This window comes from Cavia porcellus, unplaced genomic scaffold, assembly GCF_034190915.1.
Source record: "Cavia porcellus strain 051 isolate PalLab524CR breed Dunkin Hartley unplaced genomic scaffold, mCavPor4.1 scaffold_12, whole genome shotgun sequence".
Taxonomy (NCBI): domain Eukaryota; kingdom Metazoa; phylum Chordata; class Mammalia; order Rodentia; family Caviidae; genus Cavia; species Cavia porcellus.
The window spans coordinates 64,298,740-64,319,074 of NW_026947495.1; the positions used below are offsets into that span (position 1 = coordinate 64,298,740).

The window sequence follows — 20,335 nt, forward strand, 5'->3', positions numbered from 1 at the left end:
TGCTGGGCACTGAATACAAGGTCTCATCCACGCTAGATAAATGTTCTATCATTGAGCTATATCCTCAGTCACACATTTTACTTTTAATGCGTGAAACCATCCCCTAAGATCAGAGACTTGGTTTAGTTAGGAATAAACATGGTAAACCTTCTCTTCCGTTAAGACTTCCTTTTCTAATAGTGGAATAAGTAAAAGAAGCCAAGAAATATGTTTCCAGGACCTTTAAGCAATTTCAAAACTATAACATTAAGTCTGGTTCCCCAAGATTGATACCTTACATCCAGGTGGCTAAATTTCTGGGATCATCTAAGAGTCCTTTTAAAATTTAAGTACCTAGGGCTTGCCTGTAGAGCCTCGAGTTAGTAGCTATGTGACAGGAACCCCTGGAGAGCAGCATTGTTAACATATTTCTTGCAGGGTCTACACGATGGGCACAGTTAGGATTGAGAGCCACTCCGGAACCCGGGTCAGTGTTTTCTCATGAAACTATTTTTGACCTGATATTTTTCACCTGGAACAGGTTGGGTCATGGTGCAAAATGCCAGGTTCTCAACCTGGAATGTTGCTTTGTTGCCCTTTGGTTTCCTGAAGGGAATAGATGTGGGAGGCATTTCTACCAAAGATCATGTTTTGCGTCATGGCGCTATGGGGCATGAGCCACTCCAACAATAACAATAGGGCCATTAGTCAAAAGACCAGGAAAAAAGGGAAACCTGGCACAGGATGACGCCAATTACCCAATTATTCTGAACTCAATAATTAAATCTTTAACACTTGTCATATAGCACCAGGACTATGGCATGATCTGGAGAAGTAATTAGCATAATTCTAGCCTTAGAATTTATGCTGGCTCCGGAATGTACAAGGAGAGGGCAGAACTAAGAATGATCTTGCATTTGAGCATTGCAAAGTGATGTCGAAAACTAACCTCCCATTGAAAACATTTTTCCTGTTTATACGCATGCTATGGTGGAAAAAATTGGTGCGTTGGATCTCATGTTTGGAATATGACTTCCTCTGCGCTGAGATTATTTAAAGTGAATTATAGTTTTAATTCAGAGGCTGAAATTTCCTATCCCTTTTAAAGCAAAATATCATACTTGTTTTCTACCTCTCTTTACCCTCTTGCCTTCAAATTAAGTCCCCAGAACACAATGTCCAAAGCCACGTACCACAGTGTCTATTTAGCCCTCTTCGTAAGCATGGAGGAGAGACCAGTCTGCCTATGTGAGGGAGACTTGAGGTCTGAGTCATAAAAGGTTTAATCCAAGCACTAATTTTTATAATCATATAAAAATAGAGATGTTTAGCCAAATGAGAAGTAGACAAAGGTAGAAAATGAGATAGGTTTCCAGGATGCACTTTAGAGATTTTATAGCTAAAAAAGCGATTTCACTAAAAAACAGCATTGCAAAGTGCCATTCACTGTCAGCACCTCACCAGCACATCCGAGTCACCAGATGCGTGTCTGATGGCATTAGTCTTCTCGATAACTGCCCGTGTCTTTCATTAAACAACTACCATCAAAGAAATTGTTTCTTACAAAAGAATGATTTGAGGAATGAAAAGCTGCGAATGTGCAAACTAAAGTTCACTGCATTTTTAATAAGAATTTCAAGCACAATAAAGATTTTATATTCAAATATATCATGAAGAAATAGATGCTGATGCTACATTAAAAGGTTACTACACAAGGTTCATTTGTCTTTTTCTTTTTTTTTACCTCCCTCAAATACAAAGTCAGAACCCACTGCCATCCCCCCCCCAAAAAAAGGACCAGTCTGCATGTGCAAATCTGCGAGAATAAAACTCATTAATCAGGAAAGCCAATGAAAAAGAATGAGAAGAAAACACCAGGGGACCAGGTCTGAGACCTGTGCACTAGTCCTGATTTTTTATTTATTTTTTTAATTTTTGGTACTGGGGATCAAACTCATGACCTTGTGCTTGCCAGGCAGGTGCTTATACTGTTGAGCTAAATCCCGGCCCCTGGGCCTGATTTTTATGTCTGTGAAGTCTTTGGTCTTGGTCCCCTGCGCACCACTGCTTGTGATAGGAACCTGTGTTGAAAGAGCTCAGGTGCGAGGCACTGCAGAAGTCCCACACATCTCCCCCACTCCCTTCTTTCAAATTGGCCTAACACAACCTCATGTCAACTCCTCACGTGGGAGATGAACATGTTTCTCTACAGCATGCAGGGAAAACCTTCACAAGAAGATAGGAATAAACACAGCCATCCTAGCTGAGTGCGGTGGCGCAAGCCTGTAATCCCAGCACTCAGGAAGCCGAGGCAGAAAAATCACTGCGAATTCGAGGCCAATCTGGGCTACAAATTGAGTGCAAGGTTCAGCCTGAATTACACAGCAAGACTTTGTCTCATAAAGCCAAAGAAAAATAAATCATTTCTCCATGTGGAATCCCATTGCTACTTAAATTCATTGAATCTGATAAATGAAAAACAGTTCTATAGCCACATTTCAAGAGCTCAACAGCCATCTGTACCTTCGGCTACGCCGTTGCGGTGAGTTAACTAATGGTCAGTTTGTAACACCCAGTTGAACTGAGCGTGGTTCGGGGTGTGGAAGGCCACCTGAGGATCATTGCCAACAGTATAAAAGGAAAACGGCAGGGCACGCTGGTGGTTCTCCTGGAGAAGTCTGTCACACTGGCCTTCCTGGCAAACTGGACTGGTCTCGGTTCCCCTTGGGGGAGCTCTTCTCTTTACCTTAGGCATCACCATCTGGCTCCAGTGCAGAACCCTCGGTCTGCTGGCACAGATCCTTCATCCCACTAACATAAACTCCTCAGCTTCCTCCTGAATCGTTCAGACTCTTCAAGCTTCCATCACAGACCTACTGGCCTCCTGACATGGACTCGCATGGACACTGCAGTGAGCTCCAGGACTTGGCTTGAATCCTTTCACCTCCCCTGTGTAGACGTCCTCTACACAGCTCCTCATCCAACGCTGTGGCTGGCCATCGTAAGCCAATCTGGTAATTTCTCATGCATTTGTATCTTGTGTTATATCTGCTTCTGTAGTAAAACCCTGGCTGATACAGACATGTAAGGCACAGGACTCCAGGGAGAGTTGCTAAGGAGGGGAATGAGGGTCTCACACACTTGAAGTGTCAGCCAAGAGGAGGAGAAGAAAGAGATGGAGCAGTCCTCTTTCCTTTCAGAGAGCTTTTTCACTCCCACCAAGTCAACCCCCACTGAATTCCATGCTTTCTCTTCCTCAAAACTTTCCTCTTTCCTGAGTATGGAACAGAAAAGCTTTTGAAGGCTGGTTTTATGAATGCATCTATGTTCAGAGTGTGGGGATTGGGGTCATGCAAAAGCTCAGCAGCACAAGTGCCTGACTGGCAAGTCATGGGTTAGATCCCCAGTACCAAAAAAAAAAATTGTGGGGACCTGCCTCCACCTTCACTGCTGGCTCACACAGCAAGCCAGCTCCTGAGGTAACGTCCTGTAGAAGTTGCTTTTGTGTCCCCTCAATGACCGCTGTAATCTTTTCAATTAAAGTTATTGCAGTCACATGATCATCATACTGGTTGGTATTTGGAATGTATATTCATGCAGCTGCTGGTAATAACCTTGGAAAATTAATTTCAAAGCTTTCAAGTAGTTTTAATACTGAACTTGCTACTACTTCTAAATAGAAATCTGATTGGCAACTAACCCCACATACAGGAAAATACAGCAGGCGCAACAGTAAGGAAGGCGTTTTCTTCTTCATGCCTGTAAAGCACAACCATCTTATTTCCAGCACACACACCTGTGTGCTGACAGGTTGGGCTGCGGCAGACACTGGTAACATTCTCCAATCCTCTGCTGTCCTCCACTTCAGGACATGCAGTGGTTATGATTCTCCTGTCCCCTGAAACACAGACACAGCCAAGAAATTACTTTGGACCTGGAGAAGAGAGCAGACCAGAAGTACATCACTTCCAAGCCAAGCGTTCTCTGGCCACTCCTGAGTCCTCTCTCCGCCCTGTTGTATGAGCCCTGAAGAATTGCAGCGGTGGGTTGCTATCTTACGAGGCCATGCCCCCAGCCCTCTAAAAGATGACTGCATGAAGCAAAATTCCCTCCCATCTCCACGCCAACCTCCATACTACCTGGAAGGTGAGCATGAAATAAATCTTTCTTTAAACCATTGGCACTTGGAATTATTTTTAACACAACCATAACTAGTCTATTCTGACTAGTACACGACTAATAATCTTTTTCCACTAGCATAAGGAACTTTTACTGTTATTTTAGATATGAAATGAGATTTTTTTTCCTTATGTTTGTCACCTAGATATCCTTTGCCACACTATTAGTTACTTCTTTTTTTGGATTTTTCCTGGGAATGGGCCACGCATAGAATTCCATGATGGTGTGCTATGGGTTTAACCACACCGTAGCCCCTTGCACTGGAGCTATCCTTTCCGTACCACTTGAAATGTTACCCTTGCCCTTTGGAACCATTGTTCTGTGCACCTAGCCGAGCTCTAGGTGAGGCCATCCCTGATACTCATCCCATCCCCAGTGTACTTGTACTGTAGCACAACATGGTGCACCATTGATTACACACATACAGGAAAGTGAACTTCTGGCAGAAGGAGTCCTACCTTGCCCATATTTTCCCCCAATGTCTAGTACATTAGCCAAGAGCTGGTAACTACTAACAATTACATGGAGGATGAATATATAGATGTATTTACAGGTTTGCCTATACTTAGCATTGTCTAGAGTCACAAAGAACTCTGTCTTTATAATTAACTTCATATTACCGTTGCCATGTTTTAAATCTCTTAGGATGGCCGCCAATTAGTATATTAAAGTAAGAGAAAAATGAGTCAATTGTAGATAGCCTTTAAATGTGGTTCAATAATGTTCAAGGCAAGTGATGTACAGACAAAAATACCCGAAATAACACAGATTAGAGAAATGTACTCTAGGAAGCCATTAAAATATCATTTTGGTAAAATGAATCCCAACTCTTTTTTTTGTACAGGGAATCAAACTCAGGACCTTGCACTTGCCATGCAGGCCCTTGTGCTGCTGAGCTGTATCCCCAGCCCCAATTCCCAACTTTTTCAGAATTGTCTTACTTTTTAATAATTGAATTCTATGATAACCCTCATCCCAGCCCTCCAGTATGGTTATTTTATTGACTTTCAAACAGTCTAGGAAAATTATCACCTTACTCACATATCCTTCTGTTCCCCTTTTCTCTTAGTAAGTGGCAATCACAGCAGGAGTGATGCTGAAGGGTTAGTCCACTTGTTTTCAGCGTGGCTGTTTATTAGAATCACTCACCCCCAAAAGTTTGACCTGGGGTATCATCCATCCATTTTTCCAAGGTTGTTTTTTTTTTTTTAACTAGGGATCAAACTCATGACCTCACACTTGCCAGGCAGCTGCTCGTGCTGCTGAGCTAAACCCCCAGCCTGGTCCAGGTATTTTTTAAAACCTACAATCAGCTCATGCATGTGTAGAACCTATAAACAGTTTATGAGAACTGATCTTATGACACATGATGAAATGAATAAATACTTTGAAGAAAAAGAGACACTAAATACCCAATGCTGATCCTGGAGTGTCATAATGTGAAACCAAGCAATAGTATTATTCTTTGTTCAGAGTGATATTAGCCTGCTTGAGTTTGTTTAATCTCAACATAATTGAAGATATGGATAACTGCATGTATGTTTAAGTGTATAGGATTAATAACCATATTTCTAAGTTTTTGTTGGACAGTTGAACAGAACTGGTTGCAGTCTCACTGTTTGAATTCCCACTTTACATGTTCCACTTTTGTATCTTAAACAACTATTTGTAAGAGGACAGTATGTAAACATCAACTAGTGATTTCTTAGTGTTTATTTTTTCTTTGAATGTATTATTTCTACCCATTTTCTGTTTTGTTTAGTCTTTCTTTAAATAAAAATTTTTAAAAACCTACAACTGCCCCATTAGATCAGCTAGAAAGAATGTGGGATTAGAGGAGGCTCATTCATTCATTCAATAAACATATTTTTAAGCCATCTCCCTTTATACTGGACATTTTTCTGAGACCTGCATTGCAGAAATGAATGAAACACAGCTCTAGAGAAATTATAGTCTGATTAAAGGAAAAGTATATTTCTTAAGTTCTCTGATTGAAATAAACAACAGTCTAGCCTACCCAAAAGAAGAATTAATCCAGGCTAAAAGGATTACAAAATTCCCCTTGGAAAAGACACCTTCCCCTGGATCTTAAACAATAGATAGCAGTTAGCCAAGTAAAGAAAAGATACCAAAAACATTCAACAGAGAACAAAGCATTCATGAAGTATACAATTACGATGCCAGCTGGAGCCTGCCTTTGGGCAGGTGAAAGAGGAAGTGGTTGAAAGTGTGGGGAGACACAGCTAGCAGCCAACTCATGACTGCACGAGGGGCCTCAATTCTGACATCAGAGTTACCACACGGATAGAGCCAATTAGCTATACATCAACCAAGAAATGCAGCGATAGCTATACCTGAAGTATATTGTGACTGATTACCATGCACCTTGTAATGAGCCCCTTAGCTGCTTTGCATCCCCAGCAACATGAAGACATGGTCAAGGCAAAGAATGTCTTAGCTTTCACTTCTCTGCACTCTACTTTTTTACCTTTTCTAGAAGCCATCTCAAATAAATACACCAACTTTTTAAAATTAGGCACATTCATGAAAACACAGCTTCAAGGCAAGTCCCTGAACTCCCACCTGCAGCGCTCATCTCCATCCTTGTCAGGATATTGTAGCTCAACTCACCACTTCTCCAACCACCCAGATTCTAATTCTGGCTCTACTGCTACTGTTTAGTACTGAGACCCTGGACGAATTGTTTACCCAGACCTCAATTTTATCTATAAAGTGGAAATGCAACCAGTACTTCTTGCACAGACCTATTTAAAAAGCTTCCAAGGGAATTTCAATGAAATTGAGGCCCACGGGCTTATTGAAGAGGACATGAAATTCTGACAAGGTTCTCATGGAAACTGGGCTTCTCAGGAAAAGTTAATAAAAGGCTGTTACAGAAAGGAGGAAAAGAAAGGTAGCACAAGGGTTCCATTTCCAGAACTCAAAACATTAACCTGTGGCTTGAGAAAGGTCTCCACAGTGACCTGCCAGGTGGTGAAGATTCCCATTGTTACTCCCCGGCCCTGCAGCGTTACCTTCGCCAAGTCCACACCTGTGGCTCCTTCGGCAGCCATCCCTCCCCTTCTCTGCACCTTGACCACGGGGCTTGACTCTAGTCCGGTACATTCACCTTCATTTCACCTCCGTCTGCTTCATCCCCAAAAGCTACAACCACTTTCACTTCTGATATTTTCTGGGGATCCAGACTTGACCCTTGGTGTCCTCCTGCTTGTTTACCCACCTTCTACATTTTTTACCAGGACTGATCTCCAATCCTGGTCCTGATCAGTGTTCAAAGAGAATTCCTCAGGGCTACAAACTCTCTCCGACAGCAGAAGACTTGGGGTGAGCAGGTAGGGGACAGATCAGTCTTCTTGAAGACTGCAGAGAGAAAGCAGCTTTGCAAGCTGAAGCTGCTAGAGGCTACGCCCTGTCGTCCCCCTTCCCACTTCAACTAATTAAGCAGCAAAATATCTGGTAACCAAGAAGAAAATTAAGCAATTAAGTGTTGTAATTTAACCCTTTTTAATTTTGAGGATTTCATACCAAAAGATGCTCTAGCGTTGACCCAAGGGTTAAAAAACACTTACTTTAAAACTTGCTCTTATAAATTAAATTATGGTTCAGTAGCACTAATTCTAAGTGCAATGCAAGGTCATTGGAAGGTTTGAGCAGGGATCAACATAATCCAATCTCCATTTTTTTAAAAGGCCTTTCTGGTGACCATGCAGCAAATAAAATGCAGGAGGCAAAGCTGGAAGCAGAGAAGCCCATTCGGAGGCCACTGCAGTGGTCCAGGCATAGCACCACAGTAAGATGGACTTGGTGACGGCCGTGTGGATCAACAAAACTGTGTGGATTCAAAAGATATTTTGGAGCTAGGATTAATAGGACTTGCTGACTGACTAGATTAAATGGGAATATAAAGGAAGAACCGAAGATGATTCCTAATTCTTGCTTGAATTTTTGAAAGAACCTTTTATTCTAATGGAAAGACTTCAAAAATAGAATCTGTGCACGTATCTGAGGTGCTGTGACACAACAATAAGACGGAAAAAGCAAGTAAAACAACAGCCAGATGGAACTGCGGAAGGGCCAAGAGCCAGGCAAGCTCAGACATCTGGGTTTCCATTTAAGGAGGATCTGACAGCCTGGAGTAGGGGCTCCCACACTGACGCGACCTCCTCAGGTACCCAGTCCTTCATTAACTGGATATTTTTCAGAGAATAAAGACAGGTTTGAGCATGAGACAAGAAAAAAGAAACAAGGTATTGCAGTAGATGGAGCTTGGGTACCAACAAGGAAGCAACAGCTCAGATCCTAGAACCCAGGATCAAAGGCAAGACAGAAGAGCCTCTTGCCTGAGATGTATTCCCAGCCCCCAGCACAGCTGGCTGTGCTGGATACCCAAATATTTTAAATTGCTTCATACAGTTAATAAGTACTTATACAATGCTTACTATGTGTCAAATGTCATTCTCAGTGCTTTAATTTATTTAATCCTCACAGCAATCCTATGAAGTAAGAGCATTGTTGTCCCCTCATCTTTTAAACTAAGGTATGATGGACACAGGATGCCTTAAATGCCCTGTTACCACAATTAAGATGGCAATGATGGACCTGTGTTGTATGTCCTCTACTGGTTTTGGGGAAGAATATGTCTGGAATATCGACCTGGTTGGGGGAGGAGGGTCCTAAGACACTCCTGTACTTCATCCAGTACTGACACATGACTTCCCAGCCTCAGTTCCCATCAAGTGTTGTACATGGGGGTCCCATAGTTCACATCCTTGCCAACATCTGCCATATATCTATGTTTTCATTTTTGCCACTTAGATAAATGTGAAAGACTTTGTTTTCATATACTATTCTCCTGTTACAGGTAAGTTTCAGCATCTGGTCATACAATATACTTTTACTAGACTTTCTACTACATCCCTGAGAAAATAACTATTCATATTTTTTGATCATTTGTCTGTTGGATTTCTTATCCTGTTGATTTTCAGAGAGCCATGAAATACTCTTTATAATAATTTTTTTGGTGCTTTCAAAAATTGCAAATGTCTTTCCCAAGTCTATCCTCTGTCAGTGAAGCTTATCTATGACCTTTCTACACTTTCCATGGTAAATAATAGGGGCTGTTGGTAAAGTGACTTGCTCTTTCCTCCAAAATAAACTGGGAAAATGTGAAGGCCTTCAGGTCTCATAATTGCAAAACCATCCCTTCACCAAACCATGAGACACAAAGGCGAAGGAAAGAACCTGAGAAATAAATTGGAAATCCCACTTCCCAGGCCACTAAACTGGTGATGAAGGAATACTTTTGGTGTATTCTATTAATAAGCTGAAGCCATTTTTTTATTTACCCCAGTTTGTTCTCACAAAGAATCTGAGGAAGCTTATAAGAAAACAAGCAATAAAACTGAAAAATATAAATTTAAAATATCAGGAACAAGGGACACATAGCAGAATAGAAGGTCAAGATCAGGAAGAAACTAAAAATTCAGATATGTAGGCCACAGGGTCCTACAAAGTTATTAATGTTGAGCCAAAAATTTATCTCTGAGCTTCTTGGCAACCAGAGGGAAAAGGGAAAAGGGAATACAATCAGGCACATTCAACAATATTCTCTTTGTTGATAAGAAAACATACAAATTCCTCATGGGAAGATAAGCTTTTCCTGGCCCTGAGTTCCAAAAGAATGCCTCAGGTAAGTTTTACGTGGGCATGGTTTCCTCACCAATATCTCCATGGGAGAAGCAATGGAGCTTCTTTTAACGTCTCTCCATGAAGACAGTGGCCACCAAACTGTGATCGGTTAACACATAGAAAGGAACCCAGTTTCCTGCCTACCACCTCAGTGGGAGAAGGAAATAAATGAAGCAGAGAAAAAAGCAAGTCTATCCAAGGAACCAGGCTTCTACAGTCTGCAGCACAAGAATCAAAAGCACCAGGAAAAATAAATGGCAGGTTAGTGGAGATAACTACACTACAACAAAAAATAAAACAAAACAAAAAAACCCTGCAAATCTCAATGGCTTAACACAAACAAAATTTATTTCTTATATAAACCAAAATGAGAACCAGCCTTCCTCCATCTTAAGACCCCGACATATTTTACACATGGCAAAAGAACATGGAGGATCACGCAGGCCGGTAGCCAATGCCACCTCACTTCTGCTCCTGCCACACTGCCTAGCGCTTAGAAACATGCCCAGTCCTAACTGTGAGAGAGACCATGAACATTCATTGCTCCCCCACGAATTACTGGTTGTGTCTCTCAAACATGGCCTCATAACTTCAATTCTCTAAACCAGGGCCCAGCAGCCTAGAGCAGCGTACAAGTGAAAACCACTCTACCACCTGCCTTCAATACAGCCCACAAGGTAAGAAAGCTTTTTCTATTTTTTAACACCTAGAAAGACTGAAGAGTATGTTGTAACACACAAAAACTATATAAAACTCAAATCAATTTCAGTCTCCATAAATAAAGTTTTATTGAAACACAGCCAGGCTCATTCATTTATGTATTATCTATGGTCACTTTGCACCATATAATGGCTGAATTGAGTTGCTGCAACAGAGACCATATGACTGGGAAAGTCAAAAATATTTACTCTCTGGCCCTTTACAGATATGATTTGCCAACACCTGTTTTAAGCTGGTAAGTTTATGAGAGTTGACTAACAGGTACTTCTAGCCACAAATATATCTGATTGGTGGTTAAATGAGCTGATGGTAAAATTGATACTTCCTAGGAACACAGAAGTCTGAACAAGGTCCTGGCCATTACTCTGTATGCAAAACTGGATCAAGGGGGAACTTACAGGTAAAGCTAGAATTTTTCTTCACAAGCAGTTCTGAATCTACACTAGTTCAAAAGCAAGTGAACGGTGAGTCATTTTTATATGAACAAGTGAAAAAACGCTTTAAATTTAAAAGAATTGTTTTCCAAATTTTGCAAATAAGAAAGGATTTCTTTCACGGAATTATTCACGGAATTATAAATTATAAAAGGATTTCTTTCACTGGCTTGTTTTTCATAAATAACATTCTGTTATAGAAAGGGTACTATACTCTGGGAGTTGTTTCTACTTTTAATTCAAATAGTGAAAAGGTAAAAGATAATGTTAAGAATCATATTTCAAGAAACCAAATATCAAGGAGTTTATTTATAGGTACTGTAGTTTCCTGATGATTGTGTTATCATATCTTTGTCTCTTGACAACTCAAGAATCTGATCAAAAACAAAAGTAACTCCTTTCGATCTGAATGCCTTATCAACCTCAAATATTGACTGCTAAGATTTCTTTCTATTGAAGTTTGAAAAGATAAATAGGTTCCCAGTGAATATGTGCTGCTAATACTTTACCCAGAAACAATTTAAGAAAAAATAAAATGTTTCAACATGTTAAAATAAGTTTGAAAAAAATCAGCAACATCAATAACCTTTCCCCATCCACCCCTATCCTATCCTGCAGAATCCCATGGCATAAACCATGTAAGCCTCAGGATGAAGTTTGTCTTTTAACCACGGTAGCTATAATTATCCTGGGCAAACAAAATCCCCAGCCCTGGGGAGCCAGGCTACCTGAGACTAGGATTGCCCAAAACTTGGGGATGACCACAGAGGCCATTGTTCCGGGGCCCACACCAAGCTCTTTGTTTTATAGAAGAGGAAACAACACAAGTTGGGTAAGGAACCTGCCCAGCTACTTAGCCAGGGAGCAGCAGCACTGAGGCTGACCCCAGACAGCCCATTTCCCGCCCTACGGGCTTCCCCTCCACCACAATCCATCCGCCTGCTCACTGGCTCTCTGGAGCCGTCACTGATTCAAGCACAGTTAATGTACCCTTTCTAAGGTAGATAAATTCAACTCCAATACCACTTACAGCATGAATCGCTTCCCAACGAGGCCTATAAAGCAGAGGCCCTGTCAGCCCTGCAGGGCTGCAAACGACCCCCCATGCTTTTTTTGGCAGAGCTGAGTTTAGCTCAGTTCTCTGGCCAAAGGCTCAGATGCCTGCACCTTTCTAATCATACTACGCTGGTTAACCATGGCTCTTTTCTTTGTAGAGTCTGTTTGTGCATCATTCTTTGTAGTACACTGGGACACAGCACCCCAAAACTACCCAGTTCCTCCTCTCCTGGAGAGCTTGATTCCCAGTTGTGCTCCCACTTTTCCCTTCTGTGCTGGGGAACTGAACCCATGGCCGTCGTACTGAGTTAACTTTTTAAGATGAGGTGTCATTAAATTGCTAAATTGCAGGGCTTGAATTTTTGACACTTTTGTCTCAGCCTCCAACCACAGGCGTGCACCACCGTGCCAGGGTCAGTTACACCACTTTTACCTGACTATTCCAAGTTGCTGTATGAAAGTCCAGGATGTGTCTGTTCATTTATTTCTGCTAACACATGGTTTTAAAGTAACTAAAACAATGATGAAATTTTGTCAATTTCTTAATTTTTTTTTTTAAATTCTAAGACCATAATGAGGGCCACTTCCTCTTAGAAAGTTATTTGAGGAAAAACTAATCAACTCAACTTAATATTATTCAGTGTTACTTACAAAACTAAAGAGTAATCTCTGACTTCCCTCAACTTTTGAATAGGACCAGATCTCAATTAACAGCATTGATTTCCTTAAAATAAAAATAACGATCTCTCTTTACACTTGAGGTCCCAATTGCAAAATCCTATATCTCTAATTAACAATGATTTATTTTATGCAAAAAGGATAGCAACTCTTCTTGTCGGTTCCCAAAAACTTACAATCCTATCTCAGTGCTGCCTTTATACCAAATCAAAGATTTGTTTTATTTTAAAAAGGATAAAACCAAGGAAAATAAAACAGAATAAAACCAATTTAAAAATATAGGACTTCAAATCCTTACGAAATCCGCAATAATTACCATAATGCCTTTTGTTGTCTTCAAAATAGCTGCAGATACCTTCGGACATAGTAAAAATCAAACAGAACAGAATAGCATATAAACAACAGAAACAAAACAGTGAATGCAATACAGAACTTCAAAATAAGCTAATAGTAAATCCAAAGTGGCTAACAGTATGTCTTATTATCTTTTAAAATAGCTGCTCATGCCATCAGATTTAACATAATAAAACAAAACAAAAGAGAATAAAACCCAACCCAACAAAACAATGAAAATGACATGGTTTCCCAGGTGGGATCGCCTCCTGGTGAGGCCTGATTCTCTCCCCATGCAGTCCACCAAGTGCGCTGCCTCACATAGAGAGGCTTGGGTGTGGCTGTCCCTACTCTGGCAGTGGCCAAGATTTTTAAATCTAATAGACAACCTCAAATGGGCAAACACTATAATCCTGATTTCCAAAGTGCTTACCCAGTAGTGAATGTAATTTTCTTTCAAGATGTTTGACTATGATGAAAGAAAAGGGACAGCAATCTTGCCCAAATTTGCAGTATAAGAATAAATTTAAAAGTGGCCTTAGCCAATGACCAATGAAGTAGGAGTGAAGGTACTTATTGCAATGTTATTTATAATATGAAAGATTTGAGATATATAAAAATTTAAATGTTAAAAAAGGATAAATTATGGCATGTCCCATAGTGGAATACTATATAGCTCTTAACATTAATTAATAATCATAAATTTATTTTCATGTAAAGATAGTTATATTGATATGGAAATAGATAATAATTTTATGAGCTCAGTTTGGTAAAAAAAAAACTATGGCAAAAATCATATTTCAAATGTGTAGGAGGAATACACAGAAAAATTGGAAGGACATACATCAAAATAATGTTCATTAATTATGGGGAATTGATTATATTTTTTAAATGTCTTAAATTAACATTACAACTGGTATTTGTTTAAGAAGTATACAGTCCACCAAAAAGACTTTCATTCGAAATGGTCAATATTAGGCTGGCTCCAATTGTGTGGTCCATTGTACCTTGTTACCTCATAACGTGATAATGCTATAGGTAAGTGAGAAATTGCTTTATTTTCTTTCCCTCCCTGGGTCAACTGAGTTATAAACTAAAATCAAAGCAGAACTAGAATCAAAACACAAAGGTCAAAGATTCCAATTTCTGTTACTAAAGTTCATTTGCTCACACACTGAAAAATATCACTATGTAACTAGAATTTTAAAAACCTCACACAGAAGATATATCTCACACAGGTCCTACTTTCAGAGACTACAATTACTAAACAGTGAGGTACTTAAATTAAAGAGAGAGAGAGAGCTACAAGAATAGTATTGTGAAGGACAGGTTTTCTACTCAGGGAATTAGAGAAGAATTACTGAACAATGAATGGACGCAGCTGGGACTTAATATCAAAAAGGTAAATTTTAAGGTCAAAAGATTGCATTGCCTTAGGAAATGAACTCTAGATAGTACAAAGTGAATGAAGCAAGGTAAAAACAGTACAGGTACACATTCCACATACACATTCACACACATCCACTGACACGCATGGGTATATCAGTAAGGTACAAGGTTACTCTCTGGGTAGGGGATTACAGATGGTTATCACGTGTTATCTATCCTATTTAGTTTTACTGTAATGAACTGAATGGTGTATTACATATGGATAAATAGGGGAAACTTATTCATGGTGCCCAAATAAAACCTTGTGTCATGCTATGATCAGTGCTGGACTATGAAAGAGCCAGTGCTGACGTGTGAGACATTATGATCAGAAATAAACTTGCCCACTTCTCTGACAGCCCAGCTCTGAATTTTCATCTGGCAACATTGAATGAGTGGCACAAAATGATTCTTCTCAATTACCTTGAAATGATACAGAGAACTGAGTAGATGCCTGCAATTAAAAATAAGTGACCTAAATAACCAGAACCCTTGAGAGAGTTTCCAATCAACAGCATTAGTATCCAATATAGCTTCGCGAGCAACTTGCCCTGTGTTGGTAACATGCAGCCGTCTTCCTCACGTAGAAAAGCCTGGTGTGTTTTGATGGATTCGGAATTAGGATGATGCTACAGAAGTAGATGTTGTACACAGCACACTGTTCACATCTATCACTTTGCCATTGTTTGGCAGCAAGTCTATTTCTCCCTCAAGTTCTATTGCTTGTTTGCTTGTTTGTTTTTGAGACAGGGACTTGCTACACAGTTCACTATGAAGTCCAGGCTGGCCTCCAACTCACAGTGATCCTCCTGCTTCAACCTTCCAAGTACTAGGATTACAGATGTGCACCACCACCCCTGGCACTCCTTCAAGATTTTTTTACTCTTACTGTATTCCAGCACCTAACAGACTCTTGGCAGTGGCAAGGGTTTTCAAACCATTTTTAAGAAGGAATGAGATAACCTTCCACCTTTCTTGGGTACCCACGAAAGCACTAAATTCCCTAAGAACTCTTTATTTAAAGACGGATATGAATAAGTTGCTGAACATTCAGGGAAAACATAGAACAGCTAAGAAGCTGATAAATGAGAATTCAGTGCTTCAGTTCACAGAAGAGCCAGAGAGGGCTAAAGTAGTTCCAGTGTTTTTCTGAAGTGATCTAACACACAACGTCTCTACTAGAAATGTCCAAAAATTTCTGAGTTAGAAACCCCGACTAGGGAGTTGGAGCATTAAATATGGTAATGGATCGCAACAGCAAAGACAAACAATGAAACCTCAGCTGAAATAACTCATCCTCAGGGCTCTTGCACAGGAGCTACATGCTGAGCTCCAATGATGAAGTCTCATGTACAAGCTTCCGTGTGTTAATGAATGGGCAGCCTCTGAAGCAAGCCCCTCCCGGACGCAGGCACCACAATCTTATAATAAATACAAGTAATCAACCATTAGCAGTACAATTGAATTGAAATATGAAGCTCAATTGTATTTTCCTAATACTTATGTTCAAGGCACCACAGAAATCTTCATCAATAGAATATAAAATATCTATGAATATATAGGAAATGGGTTTTTGGTAAATCTCATGCTTATCTTTCCTGTATATTTGCATAGCTTTCCATTTTTATAAAAAAGTTAGCTGGTTATTTCTTAATTCAGTATGTTCTAAATAAAACCTAAAATTCAGTCCAATACAACTCCATTCCAAAATGTATGTAGTACACACATATACATACACAGTAAATATGGTAGGCGTAAGAAAGGGTGAGAAACCCACACAACTCTTAGTTCTTCTTATCCATCAAATCTTCTTTGACCATTGTTCTTATTTGCAATACATAACTATGCTATAAAGTTGTCACCTTAAAGAGTCTTCAGTTTCTCTTCTTTTCCAAAGAAGGACTGAAAGAGTCCCCCAAACCTATTGATTTAGCACCAAATTTAAATAGACCCAGAAGGCCTCTCACTTCTCACACTGAGTAGAACAAGGTCAGACTGGGCATCTTCTCAATGTAAAGGCTTAATTGGACTAATTCTTTCATGATAATAATGTATATTTAAGATAGCCACTAAAAATTGTCAATGGTAATTTAGTAGATCAATTCCATTAAATGCTTTGAACTTTTCACCACTTGCTAATCTCATCTATTACCGCAGCTGTTTTGTTGAAAATCTGAAGCTATAACTTAATATCAAATTACAACAATTCCAGCCAGACCTAAAAAATACTTTCTTATATGTAAAACAGAACCTGGAAGGATCTTAAATTGTGTCAAATTGTAAGATTCTGGCCATAAAATTTCCTGCAACCAAAATAAGAGAGACCTTATCACTCTGTTGGCAATTGACATTACAGTAAGAACTTTGCAGGGCTTTTGATTTTACTATATATCTCAGGTAATACAGTTTTTAAAAAATACATATTTTATTATGTCTGAAATAAAGCTTTACCACTTTTCTTGCTGATCGTAGACCAACCTTTATTCGACTAAATGGTTCAGGGTTTAATATCAAACACAATGCTAATTCTAGGAAGTAGCTGAACCCAGATCAATAAAGATGTCAAAATTCTGTTCAACCTTTAGGTGAACAAAGCAAGCAATGTAACTCATTAACATAAAAATAATATATTCATTAGGTAACTAATGAAGAATTGCGGGAGACTCCAAAGCACTGTCAAATATCCATGCCTTATTTGTTTGAAAGTCCATGTCGAAGGCTATTTTTATGCCCTGTGATTTAGCACCAGTATCCTCTGGGTGATAGTGGAGGAAACAGATGCTGGGAATCTCTCCGGCCCAGTTCCTGAGAGCAGAGCTGTGAGTCACAGCCGCACCAGCGCGGCTTTGTACTCGCACAGGCAGAGGGTGGTGGAGCCCTGCGCAGATGACGGTCTGATTTCCACGCGCCTCTGCCAGTTTCCTCAAAGTTTCCACTTACGCATTTGCCTCCCTGACCAACTGCGTTTGAAGTCCCCATTCCAAAATCCTGGAACGGCATGTTCCCAGGATACATTTAAGTTTTTTTAAAAAATCATCTCGTGGGGATTTTCCAACTGAAAAAGTAAATCCAAAAAGTAAATAAAAAGTGGGAAGTTTTTTTTTTTTAAGCGCTATCCCTTGGCTAGCCATGGACATATACTGTTCTGATCAGACATAAAGAAACTGCTAGATGTTCTCCTTAAACTCTAAACGCATTTCCTTGAGGAGAACCTAAAGGTTGCTATACACTGTTATTTATTATGAAAGGATCCAAACTAACATAGACCTACATCTACGTGGAGATTAATATTTAAATTCTTAATTAAAATTTATGTTCATTAAATGTCCACAAGGTATAAAGCCTTAGTCTTTCTTAGTGCATCTAGGCTGACAAGAACACAGCGGGCGGGAAATCTGTGGAGCTTAAATACCTTTGGCAATGAATTTAAAACAGAAGCACAAACCGCGTTATAGATCAAGAATTCAGTTTCTCAGAGCAGCAGTTTCTTTTCAAACTATCATTTCACAGAGAAATGAAATCAATCGGCTAGTCTATATTTTTACAAAGTTTTTTAAAGCTATTTCTACTTTATTTAAAGCAAGAGGACCTAGGCAGGCAATTTTTAAATTGTGATTGTATGTGTACCAAATCCCCGCAAGGAATACAATCATTATGTCCTGCTAACAGGGACTCATAAAATTTTTGAGAAAAAAATAAATCCATTTGAATTTTATAGAACCAGGAGGATTTTCTTATCAAGTACCACTGAACTACCTAAATGAGTATTTGTTAATCCTGTTACTTTGTGTGATTTAATGGATAGCCAGAAATAATTGATTTAAGCTATTTTTACATTAGGAAAACGCAACAATTGTTACTGCCTTTCAGATAAAATGAGTTTAAGTTGATGAATTAGGTCTCACAGCGTAACTAGAGCACCGTCCAGAGGTACATTTTGAGAGACAAAGCAACAAGTCAGTCAGCTAATTTAATGGAAATTTGTCAGCTCTCGGCGAGGGGTGCGTGGGGAAAGTATTCATTTGTTAGCATGTGGATCAAGCAACCTACTAAAGATTCAATTATTGCTCCCATTATAAAGACACCTAATCAGGGGGCTGGGGTGCAGCTTAGAGGTAGAGCATGCGTTCACATGGGCAAGCCCTGGGTTCTATCCCTAACACCAAAAAAAAAGACACCTCACCACTGTCAGGGTGGCCAACATCTTTTTCTCTGGAAAAGCCTCATTCATGGATTGGCCCTCCTCACTAACATCAAATAAGTATTTCTTACCAGCCACAATAAGAAAATATATTGCACCAAATTAGTAACATTCTAGAGGGAGGTACGGCACTTTGAGGAAAATCACTTCCATGAAAAAAATTTGTGAGACGCCCGAAAGAAGTGAAGAACTTAAAATGGAAAAGACCTTTCCGGTGAAATACAGCCTCGTCTTTAGGAAGTGCTACACGGCAGGCAAAAAGTCAACATGACAGCTGCCATGTAGGGGTTCAGGGTGAAGCTCATTGTGGGAGGTGTGCTCTTAACATGTGTGAATTTAAAGCTCATTCCCCTTTTTTGCTTAATATATATTAGAAAAAAATTCATTCTCCAATAACATTGTCCACAGGCATTAAAAAAAACCATGCAAAAAAGGGAGGTTATAAATGATGACACTGAACTAGTTTTATAGCTGCAAAAAAAATTATTGATGTTTAATAGTTACACTCTTATGCTCCAAGCAGGCACAAAAAGCCCAGGTGACCAACTGATTCAGCCAGACACTTAAGCAGGAGACATTAGTCGAGACTGCTGTGTAATCTAAACAACTATCTGGCCTCCCAGGTAAATTCACCGCTTACATAAACATGAAAAAAAGACAGAGTCAATGATATACTTACGGTGACACAACTTAGGGAAGGGGAAAATTTTTTTAATTCATACATCAACTCTGGCATATGGACCATAAAACTAAAATCCCTCCAGTATACACAGATTTAATTGCCTGGCTTCAAAGACCCAAGCAGCAGTCACCGAGGTAAGACATGCTCTGAAGGTCAATTCTCTAGCACCTCAAGGGTTAAATTCTTTGTTGTGAATAATTTTGAAAAAGTATCCCAGTAAGCATGAGACTTAGGTTAGTTCAGCAAGAGGAACCGTTCGTAATGAGGCTTGGCCTCACCAGTCCCAGCAGAATTAATTTTGTGCAGTGGAACACCTAGATAAATTAGTTTTGCTTTAAATATTGAGTCCTAAAACAGTTAAAAGAAGGAGAATATCAATCAATAATTTTTAGATGAACTACTTTGTATATGACAAAACAAAATTAACTTTTAACATTATAACCGCTTCCTCTGATGAACTTCGGGTTTAAAATAAATAATTGCAGATTTGAAAAGCAACCAAACACGTATTTGTTTCTTGGTACAGAATCCTAACTCACCACCTATCTTGTTAAAAAAAAAAAAAAAGTACTCATACATTTGGTAAAATGATAAATATTATGGCTTTTATTTATTAAAATAATCATGTGAAAATTAAGAATTCTAAAAGTGTATAGACATCATTCTGTAGGGTTTTTTTTTTAATATTGAAGGAGTTAAGCTTTAAAGTTCAGTGAAAAAGAATATCAAGCTTAACAATGTTAGGTTCCTAAAATTATATTTGAATTGATTAATTCTTCCCAATACTACGCAGTACTTATAAAATTGGCTTCTATGGAAATAGGTTTACAGAAATAAAATATCTACAAATGGCCAAGGAATTTAAACTAAAACTGTCTTGTGTGTGTGTGTGTGTGTGTGTGTGTGTGTGTTTCTAGTTACATTCTTACCAAAAGG

General features: G+C 39.3%; 1 long non-coding RNA gene across 2 annotated transcripts; it reads left to right on the forward strand.

Moving 5' to 3' along the window:
• Positions 1–2,571: 2,571 nt before the first annotated feature.
• On the forward strand, positions 2,572–17,467 carry LOC106025376 (uncharacterized). 2 transcript variants are annotated; one of them, XR_010050884.1, is made up of 4 exons: positions 2,572–2,993; positions 3,889–4,125; positions 10,476–10,544; positions 10,917–17,467. It is a non-coding gene; the product is annotated as an uncharacterized LOC106025376 (long non-coding RNA). The 2 variants fall into 2 exon arrangements; XR_001198976.2 differs by lacking the exons at positions 10,476–10,544; positions 10,917–17,467 and adding an exon at positions 7,869–10,453 and having other exon boundaries at positions 2,576–2,993.
• The last annotated feature ends 2,868 nt before the right edge of the window (positions 17,468–20,335 follow it).